Source organism: Furipterus horrens, unplaced genomic scaffold, assembly GCF_987537825.1.
Source record: "Furipterus horrens unplaced genomic scaffold, mFurHor1.1.pri manual_scaffold_4, whole genome shotgun sequence".
NCBI lineage: Eukaryota > Metazoa > Chordata > Mammalia > Chiroptera > Furipteridae > Furipterus > Furipterus horrens.
Genome location: NW_028327174.1, coordinates 148,634,558 through 148,649,816, shown reverse-complemented (window position 1 = coordinate 148,649,816; position 15,259 = coordinate 148,634,558). Strand labels below are relative to the sequence as shown.

The 15,259-nt window shown below is 42.4% G+C and overlaps 1 long non-coding RNA gene across 1 annotated transcript; it reads right to left on the bottom strand.

Annotated features, from left to right (window-relative positions):
* Positions 1-11,749: 11,749 nt before the first annotated feature.
* On the bottom strand, positions 11,750-13,411 carry LOC150013022 (uncharacterized). Its single transcript, XR_016510794.1, has 3 exons — positions 13,272-13,411; positions 13,025-13,128; positions 11,750-11,921 (listed from the first exon to the last, which is right to left on the bottom strand). It is a non-coding gene; the product is annotated as an uncharacterized LOC150013022 (long non-coding RNA).
* Positions 13,412-15,259: the final 1,848 nt, after the last annotated feature.

The following is a 15,259-nucleotide window of genomic DNA, read 5'->3' as shown; positions in this document are numbered from 1 at the left end:
CTTGGAGGTGTTCAGGTGATAAAGTCATCTCTCTGGCCTCAAGAGAGATCAAAATGTAAGCCACCCTGAGAACATGTTCAAGTGAAGACCTCTCTTGGGGAAATTATTCTGTATCTTTAATAAGAAAATATAGATGAAACTACCTAAGTGCCCATCAACAGATGAATAGATAAAGAAAATTGGTGTATATACACAATGGAATATTATTCAGCCATAAAAAGAAAATCCTTCCATTTATGAAAATGTGAGTACCTTGAGGACACTATACTGAGTGAAATAAGTAAAATAAAGGAAAACAAGTACTGTATGGTCTCACTTATACATGAAAACTAAAAAGAAAGAAAAGAAAAAAAGATGAACTCATAGATACCAAGAACAGATTGGTGGTTGCCAAGAGTGGGAGGTAGGCGAAATGAGTGAAGGTATTCCAAAGATACAAACTTCTAGTTATAAGATAAATAAGTCCTGGGGCTGTAATGTACAGCATAGTGACTATAGTTTACAATACTGTATTGTATGTTTAAAAATTATTAAGAGGAATATATCTTAAAAGTTCTCATCACAATAAAAAAAAATAATTATCTGTGGTGATGGATGTTAACTAAAGTTTTCATGATCATTTTGCAATGTCGTCGTCGGCAGCCGTCCATCTCGAGAGATGATGGCATAGCTTCTTGAGAGTCTATCTGCACCGCCGAGAATGGCTGTGCAGTCCGACTCGGGAGTGACAATCCCTGCCACACTTGTTACAGGTGAAGGCAGATGGCCGTTGTTGCTGCTGTTGACGCTGCTTCCGCCTCGATCTTTTCTGGACCGCCTCCTCGTTGCGCGCAGCCTCTGCGCGTGACGTACCTTGCCTGACCGCGAGCCTCCAGGCTAGGCGGTCGTCTGCTTGAACTTCCCATGTGTTGAGATTGATGGAGCATTGTGTCATGTCCTTTTTGCAGATGTCTTAAAAAACTGCGGAATTTTGCAATGTATACATATATCAAGTAATTATGTTATACACCTAAATTAATACAATAGTATGCATCAATTATATCTCAGCTTAAAAAAGAAAATATAGAAATTGAATTAAGAAATCAACTCATCATATATATAAAGCCTCACCTAATGAATGAATCAACAGACCTCCTCTTGAGTCTCATTGGTCAGAATCAGTCACATAGCTACTTCTGCATGCTGGGAAGCTCCACTTTTCTCTGTATTTGTAGACAAACTAAAGAGAAGGGAGTTGGGACACCTTACAGTCAGAATAAGAAGTACATATGGTTTTATTTCATTGTTAATCTACTTGAGATGTCTGGTGATGAAAGAAGGGAGGAAATTCTTGTGGTGATTTGAGTGAACAGCAACAGATAGTTTTAGAAATAGGCAAACCCTGACCCTCATGGCATTGGGTGATACATTCACATGGGTCACCTCTTCTGAGTCTTTCCATGTAGGATTGTTGGCCAAGGTGGTGTAATCGAGCACTCTCTGGTCAGAGTTTTACACCAGCAGGTATCAGAGTCAATTCCAAAGGTCGCTCGGTGGCTAGCTTGTGCAAATACTATTATCTCTACAAAAATGACCTCTGGAATAACACATAGAACTTCCTCTACCCATTTTGGAAAAGAAGTGTATTAGATATAGAGACATGGCATCAGAAAATGAACAGCTCTCCCATATATCTGGAGGAGTTGGAGCCCAGACAAATACAGACCCTGAAGGAAAACAAAAACAAATTAAAAAAAAAAAAAAAAAACCCAAAGGGGAAGATGACTGAGTAAAGTGGAGATGAAAACACACACAGGATGAAAACCCCTAACTTTATCTGGCTGGCACTGACTGGGGATGGTGTTGGCTCTAAAGCGGGGCTTAGAGAGCCTTTGAGATGGGGAGGGTCATGAGGCCAGTTCACAATTTAGCGTGAGGCCTAAGGGCAGGAAGGAGGACCCTTTAGGAGGTTGGAACCTGGGTGGTTCAACTGTTAGCAACAGCCGCTGCTGGGTGGGTAGAGATCTTCACAACCAGAAGCCAGAGTTTGGCCTCAGGCAACTTTTTTTTTAAGTTGCTGTAGGCAGAGGTTCCAGAAAGGCTAACTCCAAAGAAAGGTCCATCACTTGTATTTGAGAATAAAGTCCAATACTATAAGGACCTAGAGACACTGGGGTAGTAGAAAATCCACTTGGAACTTAATTTGGTTGGGAAAGCCAATGAATGATACCTTTTACTAAAAATCCAGGCAAAATCCCAGTTATTGAAATAAGGAATAGGGTCCAAGTGGAACATTATCCACTCCCATCCCAAGCTAAGCAGGAAAACTAAGCTCCTAAATATTTACCCTGCGTAGAGATCAGATTAGTGCATTACTCTCAGTACAGGATAACACAAGGCCTGCAGCAAAGGATTTGGGGCCAGAACCAGGTCAGTCATTGCCAAAGCAATGTGTCCAGATCAGCCTTGGGCACTGACTCTTGGAGTGTTTTGTTACACCACCAAGCAATTGTAGGGGTTCAGAAAAAGTCACCCGAAGATGTGCCTCTGTGGTTGTGGATTATTTTGAGCTAAAGGCAACCAACAGCCTGTGGGTTCAAGACAAACTTCTGCCCAGTCCACCCCACTTTAATTATCTAAATAACCTTTTTTAAAAAATCTTATTTTTATTTTTTAATTTAATCTTTTTTATTTTTTATTTTAATAAGGGAAAGTTTAAATAAAAAGTTACAGTAGTTGTAGAAGTGAGCCAGCTGAGCTGTGTAGGCTCAGGAAACATGGTACAGAGAGAGAAGAAGGGCACTTGGAACTTTGGAGAGAGAAGGGCAAAGGTAATGTATCAGGGGGAAAGAACGGGGGGAAGGAGAGCATGCTTACATAACCATTTTTGACCTATCTATAGGGCAGGGAAAACTACTAATTACTGAACTTTTGCTTTTTATCATTCTGCAATGACCCTTTGAAGCACCAAATCACCTTACTTATCCTTAGCTCATTTTAACTTTATGTCCCTAAACCTCTCATGTATGAGGAGTCTCTGAGTCTCTCATGTATGTGGGTTTCCCATGCATTCATATGTAATTAAATTTGGTTATGTTTTCTTCTTAATCTGTCTCATGTAGATTTACTTATTAGACAAACTAAAAGAAATTTGAGGATAATTTTCTTTCTCCCACATACAATTCTCCAATTTTCAGGGGACACCAACTAGGTATTCTACAATTAAACTAAATTCTGACACTATCTACCTGGAGATAGCACAGATCCTGAAACAGGTAGAATAAAATGCTCCCCAAAATTGCTCCACTGGGTCAAGTCCTGCCAGAACTGTGGCAGTTATCACTAGGTAACTATAAACACCCAGGAACTAACCTGACTTCTTTTTTTAAAAAAAATCTTATTTATTAATTTTAGAGAGAGAAAGGGATAAAGAGAAATAGAAACATCAATTTGTTGTTTTACTTATTTATGAATCCAGTGGTTGATTCTGTATGTGCCCTGACTGGGGATCGAACCCACAACCTTGGCATATCAGGATGACAGACACTCCAACTACCTGGATAGGGCCTGACTTTTTTCTTTTTTTAATTGATTAAAATGTATTTATTTATATATTTATTTTTAGAGAGAGGGGAAGGGAGGGAGAAAGGAAGAAAGAGAGGGAGAGAAGCATCGATGTATGAGAGGTACATCAATCAGTTGCCTCTCACACACCCCCAACCAAGGATGTGGCCTGAAACCCACCCAGGCATGTGCCCTGACTGGGAATCAAACTGGTGGCCCATTGGTTCGCAGCCTGGCACTCCACACCAGCCAGGGCAACTACTTGGCCAGGGTCTGACCTTTTTGTTTGTTTGTTTGTTTATTGATTTTTAAAAATTTTATTTTTAGAGAGAGAGGAAGAGAGGGAGAAAGTGAGGGAGAGAAACATCGATGGTTTTATTTGTTTTTAATTTTTTATTGATTGATTTTTAGAGAGAAAAAGAAAAAACATCGATTTGTTGTTCCATCCATTTATGATTCATTTTGCTTCTTGCATGTGTCCTGACTAGAGATAGAACCTGCAAACTTGGTGTATCAGGACCACACTCTAAGTGAACTGCTTGGCTAGGGCCTGACTTCTTTTAAGTTTATCTTTCAGATCTAAAGCGGAGGGGCACAAACCCCAGAGACAAACCCAATACCAGTTTGGGGAACTCCCTTCCTGCATCCCATAATAAGCCTGCACAATCCAAGAATGCCTCGCATTACAGATGCATACCTGGGCTTCAGTGGGGTCACAGTGTCCCTAAAAAAGGAAAACACCAGCTGACTATGTTACAGAAACAGGGGAGTCCAAAAATCCCCAGAGTTTGCGGCTGGGGATGGGAAGAAGGAAGCAGCTTTTAGAATGCCTCCACATGCCTGAGGCTGGTGGCTAGTGTCTTTCTTATGCAAAATGGCTTTAATGCATCCAAAGCCTCAGGTAGATGGGAGGGGTCTTGAACCAGGGGATGGTATGGAAAAAGCACATAGAGCCTACCTAAGGTTCTGTGAATGGTCAGAACTGTTTGCAACACCCACTGTATCAGAGGACACAGTCAGGGATATATAAGCAGCTGCGGACATTTTTAGCTCTCTCTTGCTCTCGCTCTCCTGCTCTCCCTCCATGTGGCTTGGAGGAGGGGCCCTCCAGGCTGCTTTAAGAAGAGGCTCTCCTCATGTGGTTTTGAGAAGGAGAGGAAATCCATGCGGTTTGCGGGAAGAAAGCAGTTTACAAGGAGGCTGAGAATCCACGCAGTTCTGCATTGAGAGCTGGAGGGCACCACAGCACAGAAAGGACCTCCCCAATCAGAATTGAGTGATTGGCAGCTGCTGGTAGAGCTGAACTGTGTTTGGAAAGTAGGGAAATGGTGTTTCTGACCTTCCTAAGACTGGCCAGGTTTGGTAGGGGGGAGGCAAGGATATATGTTTATGGGTGTTTTAAGGAACATAAGACTTAACAGCAGAAATCCGCAAATAATCTAAATCTATATAACTGTTAAATAAACAATTCTTTTTCTTAATTCTGGCGATGGGCAATCGGGCCCCTAACTAAAGAGCCCGTGGGTTTGTTTTCAATTGGAGCAGCCCAGGGGTTCTGTAACAATTACACCCTGATTGGTTAACCCCAGCAACTTCCATGTTCCCAAGGAATAAAACCCCCTAAGCCCCACATTCGGTGCACAGAACCTGGGCCCCTATGTCAGTGTTCTCACCCTCTGCAGATCCTCAATAAATCTGCCTTTGCAGATTTAAATTCTCTTAGATCAGGAGACAAGAACCCAAACTTGGTAACAATCCCACATGATTGCCCTTACCCCTTCTCCACTTCAGATGTCATTTCCAAGTCCAGGTTTTTACCTGTGCTTCTCCACGTGGAATCGTAGAGAGTCATTTCACTGTGGCATTCTGGCTTCTCCACATCTTTTTGGGAATCCTTCGAGCTCCTTGGTCTCTGACTCTGACCTCATCTCAGGGTAAGGATTCTTCTCCAGTTCTGTATCATATAGGGTCCCAAGGGCTGATGCAGGATTGGAAAACGGGGCCTTTCCTGGGTTCTCTCCTGCTCAGCTCTGAGGAACAATAAGTAGGCCCTAGGAAGAACTGACTTGGTCTGTATATGTAGCTCCCCCCACAGCCTCCTTCTGCAGAAGCACCATTTGTGTTAGCCTCTCACCGGAGGATAAGGATGACCAGGAGCCAGCACACTGCATATCATATTTTCCCTTTTTGATTGCAATTTCCACTTCAGTGCAGCCTGATTTCATTCACTCCCCTGCCGGGTCCTGCTCCTGTAACATTTGCATTGCCAATTACTTTGTCACTCCTTTATTCAGGGCCTGCAATCTTCCTTTTAACCATCAACTTTCCTCTGTCTCCTCTATTTTAATGAACCCAGCATGAAAGCCTACTGTTTAAGGGTCAGAGAAGCTCAAGGTCTGAAGGGGTCAGAAAACAGTCAAAGAGGCATCCCAGGTATGTGAGCAGACTGTACATACAGGAGCTTCAGAAACTTGAGGCTGAGCCCTCATATTTATTGAAACAGAGACTGAGAAAGTGTCAGTACAGTGTTGCTGTCAACCTGAGCACCTGCTGCTTCAGAATCTGGGGTCTACTGCTGGCATTTTCACTTTTCTCTTATCCCATTTCATCAAATGTGGGTCTGACTCTAAATCCATGTTTTAACTACTCTGTATGTGTAGGAAAATTCAAAGGCAGTGGCCCACATGTCCCCCACTATCTATCCTCTAGGAACCACCAATTTAACAGGGATTTGGAGAGAGACCTAAAATAATTTTATAGTCAAGTAGTGTGTGTGTGTTGAAGTGAAAAAGTCAAAACTGACTGTGTGGGGGACCAAAACTGGAGGTCCTTCACCTCTCTGAGTTCTGTAGATAGGACTAGAACTTGAAAGGCAATGGGGAAAAACAAAATGGGCTGAACTGCAGAGTGCTGCTGGGGCAAATGGAGAGCGGTCTTTGGTGATCTACTTCACAAATGTCTTCTACCTCTGGGCAGATTTTTAAAACTCTCTGTTCTTTTCCCCTTTAAAAAAAGTAACTGTTTACACAAATTCCTGTCAGACTTGCACACATTCCTTTTGGCCCATGTGTCTTCATGTTGTTCCCAGATGCTCTTCTACCTCCATCTTGAAACTGGAAAAGCCGGTGTTTATGCTGCCTGCCATCTACCAGACCCAATAAGCAGAGACAGGGATTGAATCTTTATGGGCGTTTTGTTCAGATGGTTGGTGATCTGAGAAGACAGTGGGTTTGTACCCTAAAAGACTGTCTTAAATTTTATTATAAATGGACCCTTTCTATAAGAAGAAGAAAAGTGTAGGTAAGGGGTTTGGAATTCAAGGGAAATGTTAATCAGATAAAAGCTGCAGCATTCTTTCATCTGTGCCCTGGGCTGCGGTCATCTCATCCTGGAGTATAATGGCTCAGATACCATCTCAATTGCTTGCAGTCCTCCTGAGGCACAGAGGTGGAACAGCTTTTGGTCTCCTGGAGGCAAGGTGGGTCATACCTCCAATTCCTGAAATAATAGCTCTTTACATACCTTGTCGTCGTCGGCAGCCGTCCGTCTCGAGAGACGATGGTGTAGCTTCTTAAGAGTCTATCTGCACCGCCGAGAATGGTTGTGCAGTCCGACTCGGGAGTGACACGGTATCTGTCTCCTCCCGTGTTGAATCGACATCTTGCGATGACGCTGGAGTGTCCTCTCCAGTGAAGCTGAAGCTACAGAGCCTGGGCAGGGTGATATGGAGGGTCTGCTGTTGCCCATGCAGCAGACCCCCCCTCTCTTCGCAGCTGAAGGGTCCAAGGGAAAGACGGAGTCAATACAGCTTGGCTTCAGGTGCACCGCAGGAGTTGCCGGTGTTGACTACAACGTCAAACCGCCTTAGGGACTCCGGCTCCGGATTTTCTGTCGGGGTTTACTCCCTTAGCCTTTCCCCTGAAGAGGTATGCCGCAAGGCAGCGGAGGTTTTTTGGAGTCAGAGTTTTCCTTCTCTGTACATACCTTGATTACTAAGCTTATTAGCTGTTACCTGAAACTAAAAATTTCCAACATCTGAGTCCCCCATCAACCTGACCTATCAAAACTCTACCATCCTATAATAATACACATCTATTACTTGATATCCTGAAAACACATTTGTATTCTCTTTTTAAGTTGAAACAAAGAGCAGCAATTGTTACCCATTCATGGTGCCTTATTCTACCCCTTCCTTTCTGTGTGCCTGTGGGCAGGCCACTTACTCTTTAAGACTGAAAACTTTCCAGTCAGAAGCCAAAGTTGCTCCCAGGTAACCCCCTGAACCTGTCTCCAAGGCCCCCTTTTCTCTGACTTTCTAGAGATCCAAAGCAGCTCTGCCTAGGTCTCCTGTTGCTTTTTTCTATCCTAAGCCTTTTCTTGTACCAGTGTCCCCAGCTTTAATAAATGTACTCCCAAAAAAAAAGACTGAATATCTTCCCCTGAAAATGGGACTATTAACAACCACTTAACATAAAATAAATAAAAATATATTTTCATAAATGAAATCATATGAAGCGCAGGGGCTTAGAATATAGTAAGCTTTCAATAAACATTAATCTCTTCTTTCTCATCCCAATATAAAATGATTCATACTTCCTTTGTCATCTGATAAAACTTCTTTTGTGAGAACAAAATGTGCACATTATCCATTCCACCTTGTCCTATAGTATTAACACATGTGTCCTCCTCTTTCATCTTCAGTTTGTATTGCCCTTAAGGGTTTGAGGCTTAATTTTATATAAATTATTTTACCTTTTCATAATTGTCCTAAACTGACAATCTTAGTACCTTGCACATAGTATATACTTAAATACCCGTTTTGTTGAAAGCATGCATTAAAATAATAAAGGAGGAAAGAAAGGGAAAAGAAGAAGAAATTGAAAAATAATCTACCTTTCCATCCACTACAATAAATATGAGATCATTTTGTGTTTTGCTTTTTTAAAAAATATATTGAGAGAGAGAGCTTGTGGACTAGGATTTTGTTTGTTAATTTCTTCACTCTTTGTTTTATGATTTGTAAAATAATTAGAATAGTTCCTGCGAAAAGTAAATACTATATTAGCTTTTACTATTATTAGTTTAGTCTCTGTCAAATACTGTCAAATATTGTCCCTTAAGTGCTGTTTCAACTGACAAGGAGGAAGGTCTCTGAGCTTCTCTTCTGTTTTGGAGGAGAGAGGCTGTGGTTGAAGGCAGAATCCCAATTGGTCTGGTAACAGAAAATTCCGCCTGTAGATGCTGCCATCTAGTGTTCACTTCAGAAAGCTAGACCTGCTCATTCTTCCTCTCAGCAGGGACCATTTCAATAATTGTATCGTTACTGGATCCCAGGTTTGGGGAAATTTTGAAAATCCAAGGTAAATAGAACTTTTGGCAGTAATGAGGTGATAACTGAGGAACTGGAGAGTTAACATTGCTATCCCCATTTTAGAGATAAGAAAATAGAGGCTTGAATAGTTTAACTTGCTTTCTGTTTTGAAGCTAGCTGAGAAAAGAATCAGGATATGTACTCTGTCAAACTCTATGCAGTTTCATCTATACCCCAGTGCCTATTAAACTTCTGGAAATCCCAGAAACAGTCCACAAAGTCCGGTTGATATCCTCATAGATTTCTACAGTGTCCTTGCTTGAGAACCACTGTAGTCGTCGGCAGCCGTCCGTCTCGAGAGAGGATGGTGTAGCTTCTTAAGAGTCTATCTGCACCGCCGAGAATGGCTGTGCAGTCCGACTCGGGAGTGACACGGTATCTGTCTCCTCCCGTGTTGAATCGACATCTTGCGATGACGCTGGAGTGTCCTGTCCAGTGAAGCTGAAGCTACAGAGCCTGGGCAGGGTGATATGGAGGGTCTGCTGTTGCCCATGCAGCAGACCCCCCCTCTCTTCACAGCTGAAGGATCCAAGGGAAAGACAGAGTCAATACAGCTTGGCTTCAGGTGCGCCGCAGGAGTTGTTGGTGTTGACTACAACGTCAAACCGCCTTAGGGACTCCGGCTCCGGATTTTCTGTCGGGGTTTACTCCCTTAGCCTTTCCCCTGAAGAGGTATGCCGCAAGGCAGCGGAGGTTTTTTGGAGTCAGAGTTTTCCTTCTCTGATGTGCCCTGACTGGAAGATTGAACCAGCGACACTTAGCTTGCAGGCCGACGCTCAATCCACTGAGCCAAACCAGCCAGGGGGAACATTTATTTTAGTATTTAGATATATTTTAAGGCTTTATAAACCCTTCCCACACACTTATAAACCATTTCTAGTCCCTTATTAACCTTTCCCACTCCCTTATTAAGTTTTCCACGCTTTTATAAACACTACTTATGTTCTTAAACATATTCTATGCTCTTAAACGTATGTAACTTTAACAACGTACATATACAGTACCACAAAATCCCATGTTATTTGCTATAACAGCACATAGAAGGCACTAAATAAATAATGTCCTTGATTATCCATATTTGCATCTTTGATCATATGTTTGTGTATGTGAAGACTAAATATATAAAACAAGGACAAAAGAAATTTAGATGATTTCCTGCATCCTCTGTGGTAGTTAAGGTTGTTCTTTACCTACTTATCTAGTAGGAGGGAGCCTCAATAGCTAAGAGACTCATTATAGTAAATTTTCTCCAAATCTGACCCTGAAAAAAGTAGTTTATCCATAAAAAAAAAAAAAAGAAAAAGAAAAAGAAAAAGCACATCAGCTATAAAGGATAGGGGAAATCAGGCTGGCATTAGCAATCACTATATCAAAATTAAATGCTAGAAAATAGGGTAATGGTCTACAAAGCACACAGGTAAGAAAAAAACATGTAATGCAAGAAGGAAGCTTTCAGCAAGGTATCTTGAGATATAAAAGGGTCTGAAGAAAGTGAATGAAATCTCAAATCTCTGTTTTCAGTTACAAAGGGCTAGGTTATTCAGGCCAATATGCCCACTGATAACAACTAAAGATGCTGAATAAACTAGTTTTTTAAAAACTTCCCAAAGCCTCAAATTGCTGACAAGACAGTAAGGAACTATTAGGACAAAAGCTAAGTGGAGGTGAGAATCCAGAAAAGCAAATGGGGCACAGTAGCACAAAAGTCACTCTTGCCCTGAGGACATTTTCCAGTCAGGGAACATCTGGCTTTGTTTTTAGTAGCTTCACTGGGAAGAGCAGCCAAGGTCCAGGGCTTCCCAAGGTGAAAATGCTGTTAGGTGACTCTTCCCATATTAAGTTGGGACTCTCTTAAGGGTAAAGGTGAACCAGTATCTCAGAACTTTAGAAAGGGTTACTTTTACATAGACTTTAATAGGAGTAAAAAAGAAAAAACAATCCCATCTTTGAATAGATGTAGTCAGTGGGCAGCTCTTGCTCTTATTTGTAGCCTGGGTTAGCAGTGACCAAAGGAACCTCACACTGTGATAATTGGTTTCATACTGAGAAGGCCTTAAGGCACCTAGCAGGAGCAAATGAATCATCCTCTTTGGATAAAGCCACAAAAACTGTTTTAAAAAAGATTTTATTTATTTTTAGAAAGAGGGGAAGGGAGGGAGAAAGAGAGGGAGAGAAACATCAGTGTGTGGTTGCCTCTCACACTCCTCCCACTGGGGGTCTGGCTCACAACCCAGGCATGTGCCCTGACTTGGAATTGAACCAGTGACCCTTTGGTTTGCAGGCCAGCACTCAATCCATTGAGCCACACCAGCCAGGGTTAAATATTTTTCTCACATAGTTTTTCAAGGATAAGCAGTGAACACACCAGGAAACTAGACACCGTGTACCATACACAGAAATATCAGGCAACAGAAAGGAAACTGAAAACAATTCAGACATTAGAATTATTATGATACAGATATAAAACAATTGTGATTATTATGTCTAAAAAAAAGTAAAACAATCCACATACCAATTAGTGGGACATGGCACAGAAACATGTTGAAATGCTCCATGTATGTGGCATCAGCAATATCCAGACTGGGAGAAACTACAGAGTTAAAGTCCGCAGGTTTGTCAACAGAACATTGTGAAAAAGAGAAAGCTTTCAATGTTTTACCATTAAGTAGGGTGTTAGATGTTTGTTTGTTTTTTTAGATAGCATTTGTCAGATTAATTTCCCTTACCCTGTTACTGAGAAACCAAGTTTGGCTGCTCATTGCTCGAAAGCCAATACTCCAGAGGCAAGTAGTGGGTGGAAAGGAAACTTTACTTTATTCCGGAAGATGGTGGGCTAATGTCCGAAGATCATCTCTGAAGTTCTGAACCAAGCAGAAGAGTTTTCAGGGTGAAGAAGAGAGAGAGGGAGTTCTAGGGAACTGGGAGAGGTCTGTGTTTCTTCAATCACAGATAAAACTTTTTCACATCAGACTCCTGGTCACAGCTACCTTGAAGACATTCTTCCCTTCTGCAAAACAAATTCTTAAATTCTCTTAGTGACACTTAAGTTATCTCCTGCTTGACAAAGAGATAGTACATCAACAAGTTGTGACTACCTTCGTGAGGACAAAAGGAATTGAGCAGAAAAAGCTGTTAACATGGGAACTAAACCTTGATTAAGAATTAAACAATTTATGTCTAGCTGACAAAAATACTAGGGGCATTCAGATCAAAGGGGCTTGGCTACAGTCCTGATTTTCCATGAGTACCTACGATGAATAAAATTTTAACTTAATCATTTCTTTACATTTAAGATGAGCATATTTTCTCCATTAATCAGTTATTACATTTAATTCTTACGTTAAAACAACCTAACTTGTTCATAATGTAGTATTCTTTTTATATAATACTAGATTTGGTTAACTTTTTGTTTATGAGTGTCTGCCTCTACATCGATGAGCAAAACAGGCATATAATTTTTCTTCGATTTGATGGTTATTTAAAAACATTAAAAAAATTTATTCATTGATTTCTAGAGAAATAGAAAAGAAGGGAGAGAGAAACGTGATTTGTTGTTTCACTTAACTTATGCGTTCATTGGCTGCTTCTTGTATGTGCCCTGACGGGAGATGGAACCTGCAACCTTGGCTTTTGGGGACCACAATCTAATCAACTGAGCTACCAGGCCAGGGCTAATTTGCTGTTCTTGTCAGGTTTTCCTATCAGGGTTATACTAGGCTTCATAAAAATTTGAAGTGTTTCCTGTTTTTGTCTCACATTCTCCATACCTCTGGAAGTATTTGATTAAAATGTAAATTTTGCCCTGTCTGGTGTGGCTCAGTGGATTGAGCACCGGCCTGCAAACCAAAGGGTCTCCAATTCAATTCCCAGTCAGTGCACATGCCTGGGTTGCGGGCCAGGTCCCCGGTTGCCAGAGGCAACCACACATTGATATTTCTCTCCTCTTTCTCTATCCCTTCTCCTGTCTGTAAAAATAAATAAATAAAATCTTTAAAAAAATAAAATGTAAATTTTGTTTTTCTTATGACATGTTTAGTTGGACTTGCCAAGAAACCAGGGTAGTCTGGAGTCTGCTTTGAGGGAAGATTTTGAACTGCTCTTTTAACTTACTTTAAAACCATTTTGGTTTTCTAGCTCCCTGTAAATAGACAAAGAAGTACCTCCCCTGCACTTCTCCATTCCAAAAGCACTGCGGAGGCCTAGGGCCTGCCAGCCTGAAAAGAAAGGGCATTGTCATGCGGTGGGCAGCCGGGCTCCCATGCCCCTTCCTCCCGACACCGTGTTTGACGTCACCACGCGGCAGCGTCCCCATAGGGCCGCAAAGGAACCTCTTCCATTATGGGACACGCGTGCATACCCTCAGATCTCAGTGCACCTGGGCGGGCTTCCGCAGGGTTCCTGGGCACCTGCTTCTCTCTCCTACACAAATAACTCTCCCTTCTGGGAAGAAGGACAGGGGGCGTCCCCATTTCCGGGGAGCAAGAAGATTCAAGGAAATGGCGCCAGTCTGGGTGCCGCTAAAGATAATAGACCTACCCCGGGCCTGAAGCCTCTCAGAGGCTCACGTGACCCACTGATGCTACAATCTCCCACGTGACTTTTGGTCGCTCGCGACTTTGCGCTTAACAGTAGTAATATCTTTGGGAGAGCGTATGTACCTTTACAGCTGCTCTACTTCCCCACCCGGCTCAGTCCCCGCCCGTAGGCTCATGCATAGCGCACGGCTATCTCCTGCATTAAGTCTCCCAGACCCCACTTCCATTTTTTCCCCCTGGGGTGCAGAGACGCGTGCCCAGGTGTCTGCCCTTCGTGGGCTCTGGAGGAAAAGGTAATCCCAGAATTGGCGGTCAGGAGAGTCGGGACAAGCAGTTTTCACTCGCAGCTGCTGAGACTTTGGCGGTTGGCACCCAGAGGGTGGGAGGAAGGGTGGGTGTCAGAGGCTGGGTGGCGCTCATGGGGACTCAGTAGTGCATCTGGTGCTCTGGAGAGATCTGGAGGTGGAATAGGGACTCGGCGTGTGCCTTTGGCGCGTGACGCAGCCGTGTTGCCGTCACCTTCTCTCTCTCCCTTGGACTCTCTTTCCCTGTCCCCCGCTTGGAGTTTCTTGGGAGTGACGTGCGTTCCGGACGCCCCAGGAGTCCCACGAGCGAATTCTCAACCTTAAGCAAACCACAGCAGCTTCCTCCTCCTCCGCTAAGGCGGTTCAGGGCCTTAACGCCACTTCTTTCTGGATTTTCATCAGATAGACTCTGTATCTCCCGAATCCCTGTGGGCTTAACTGAAACCTGCCCCATGGTTCATGTGGGCATATGAATTACAAAGTGCTCCCGTTTTTTAGGCTTTTAACTACCCAGTTCAAAAAATACCTTCTTTGTTCCTGCTTCCCATCACCACCCCATGGGAGTGGGGCTAATCCACCGTTACTAGATGCTTACTACTGTTTCTGGCACTCCCCCATCCGCTCCTCATGATTTTTGGCATACTTTTCCCTGGCTACTCTTGTTTAAACACTTGCTTCCAAAATCTCAAAAAATATTTTCCTGCAGTTATTAGGTTTGCTGTTTTAGTAGAACATATTTTTCTTCATGTACTACCTTGTCATTACCAACCAAACAATTCATTCCCGATTTTTAGAAGAATAAGAATATTTTTATTAGCTGTAAGACCATTTCAAAGTGAAGTTGTCTCTGCTGCAGACATGCAACAGCGACATTCCTGTTTTAGCAAATATAGATGAGGCTGTTTGACCATTTCAAATGTCACGAATAAGAAAATTCTTGAAAATAAACAAAAAGCTGCCTGTTTGTCTTGTAGCTAAGATTAGCTTGTTGAAACATTTTATGAACCAGTCTAGCACACTGTGAAATACGTTTTTATTGAACGAATGAATAACTCCTCTATGTGAGGTCTAAAGATCAATACATCATTTATCTGACCAATTCACATGTTGGTAGCCTTGTGCAAATGTTGTTTGTAGTCAAAAACTGTTCTAAAAACAAACAAAAAAATTTAAAAAAACCCCAAAAACCTGTTCTTTTACTCTGAACCGTGGAATAAGCACTTTATCACATTGTCAGGAATTATTATACGTGGACCTCCTGCTTTTTCTTCCTAGTTAAGTAAGCTTAACTCTAAGAAATGACTTTTGGGCCCTGGCTGGTGTGGCTCAGCGGATTGAGTGCCATCCTGTGAACTGAAGGGTCACCAGTTTGATTCCCCATCACTGCACGCGCCTGGGTTTCAGGTCAGGTCCCCAGTTGGGGGCATGTGAGACATAACCGATTGATGTATCTCTCTTGCATTGATGTTTCTCTACCTCTCTTTCTCTCTCCCTTCCCCTCTCTC